Here is a 2,477-nt window from a genome sequence, read left to right as displayed (position 1 = left end):
AAGCTCTATCTTTTTTATTGTTGGGAGTACCTACAAATGGATTATTATTTTTTAGTCTGCCTTTTGACCTATTTCCTGAAAGTTAATGTGAAATGTTTATGAAATATTGCTGATGTTTTTCTAAACCAGATTGCTGATAAAGCAACTTCTCCTTTTATACACAACTTTTGGACCCTTAAAAAAAAACAAGAGAAGTATAAACAATGTCTGAGAAAGATGGCATCAAGAATCAATAACGGTGTCTATTAAAACAAGCCTAGCCTAAAGTCACCACAAAATTACAGTAGAAGAGTAGAAGTGGCCTTGATTTTCAATCAACAGACACTTACCAAGGACTTGTCATCCACAGAGGACTGAAAAGAATTGAAGAACATATGTCACTACTTCTGAGCATCTCTAAGTGAGGGCTATAGAACGCTGCAAACGGCTATAGAACTGTCATCAAAAATGCGGATTCAAGGCCCCATCCCAGAACTGTTGAGTTAGAACCTCTGGGGTGAAGTCTAGGAACCTGCACCGAGCAATAGTCATATCCATTAAACTTTTAAAATAATTAAGCTAGGAGCTTACATTTTCGATATGGGGAAACAGACTTGTGAGCAAATAATGCACATTCTCTAAAGCCAGGCGGATGAACTGAGCTATAATAAAGTTACAAAACCTTTTAAGACAGAACAAATCAAGAAGAGAACAAGGAACATGGTTCTATATATAAACCCCTTCCGTGGTTCTAAGGAGAAAGGTGAGGCTTTTTTTTTTTTAATGATTTGTTTTTAATTTTTAAATTTATTTCTTTAGTTTTTAGGCAAGGCAACCCTTGGTTGACCTCACAGGTTGCAAGGACCTTGTCAGCTAACAATTCCTTATTTATTACACCTACAGCCCCTGGTCTTCCTAGGTGGTCTCCCATCCAAGTTCTAACCAGGCCTGACCCTGCTTAGCTTCCGAGATCAGACGGGATAGGGCTTGTTCAGGGTAGCACAACCATAGACAAGGCAAGGCTTTATCCAGGTGTAAACAGCTTATCATCATCAATATTAAGCAGAATCTGAAAAGTTAAACTTTATAGTCCAAGGAGGGTAGCAGATATCCTGGTATCCCTGCCAAGGCATTTACACTCACTCTGGTCCATGTGCTTCTCCTTCCTATCAACATCATTGTCAGCCTGCTTCCTTCAGGCTAAAACAAGGATCTTCCCTTTCTACACCAAAACCCATGAAAATAAGAAAGTAGTAGATTTGGAAAAGGAAAAGCAACTTACCATGTATAATTTAGGCTTGGGCATAGCATGGTGCAGGTGAATGGAGGCCTGGTTTCTTGAACCAGGAGTAGCTGTGTGATTATTGGTGTAATAATTCCTCAGGATCTCAACTTCATTCCCCGTGAATAAAATTCTCCATGATTCCTCTGCTGCATTTTAGCTCTGAGACTGATCTGATTTGCAAGCGTCAGTGTCTTATCTAATTGCACGGTTGTTTAGACAAGGAAAGCCTGGAATCTCACTGGCCTTAAGCCTCCCTTGTAATCTAGTCAGGAATTGATATGTCAGCATCAGTGTCCTCTGCTTTTGAAGGCATGGTGGTTAAGAGAAAAAGCTTTTGAACCAAGTAATAATCCACAGTGTCAGCCCCTGCTCTGACACGCACCTGGAGTAAACTTCTCCCAGCCTCAGTTTCTTCATCGATGAAAGTGGAACAAAAATATTCATCTCACTGTACTGTTGAGAGTACTAAATAATACTTGTAAAACACCAGCTCCATGCCTAACATATACCAAGACCCCATAAGACCAGGTACTACTATATTTTAAAGCTGCAGAAACAGAAAGACTGCAGACACCTAGTTCTTCCATTACGGACTTCTGTCTTAGACGAGCGCCATGATGGAGGAGGGGCCGCCGTTTCTACCAGTTGCAATTAAAGAAAACATACCGTGTAATTCACTGTAGTGACATACCTCACGTATTTGACATCTGGAGTGGGTCATTTTTTAACATTCTCTTCTCTATATGATAAAATTATTTTCAGTAATGATTGCATAATATAATCAGTAACAATCATCTTCTCTACTTTTTCTTTAGTATGAAAACAAATAATTAGCAATTTAAAAAGAAGAGCAAATTGTAACTTTAATTGTAACTCAAATTGTAACTCAAATTCAGTCAACTATTTCACATGTGAACTAAAACGTGCACTTGCCAAACAAAAATATTAGACCTTGTAGTTCAGTTTCTTGGTTTTAGATTTGAAATACAAAACTTCCAAGAGGTGACAGAATTGGTATAATTCAACATCTTTGTTTCTTTGTTTTTGCAATCACAGAGCATTTATTGTTTATTTTTAGTCTACTATTTAAATGCAGGAAGAGGTGATGCTGTGAGGGTTAGAGGCAAAACCTGCGCCAGAACCAACCGCTCCGACAATTTCAAACGGTTGCAGACTTGCTCTAGAACAAACTCCTGCAGCTGGGCGAATGGGT

General features: G+C 38.8%; 1 pseudogene; it reads right to left on the bottom strand.

Annotated features, from left to right (window-relative positions):
• Positions 1 to 873: 873 nt before the first annotated feature.
• On the bottom strand, positions 874 to 992 carry LOC120599124 (uncharacterized; annotated as a pseudogene).
• Positions 993 to 2,477: the final 1,485 nt, after the last annotated feature.

The sequence above is a fragment of the Pteropus medius genome, unplaced genomic scaffold (assembly GCF_902729225.1).
Source record: "Pteropus medius unplaced genomic scaffold, Ma_sr-lr_union100, whole genome shotgun sequence".
Lineage (NCBI taxonomy): Eukaryota > Metazoa > Chordata > Mammalia > Chiroptera > Pteropodidae > Pteropus > Pteropus medius.
This window is presented reverse-complemented; position numbering and strand designations above follow the sequence as displayed.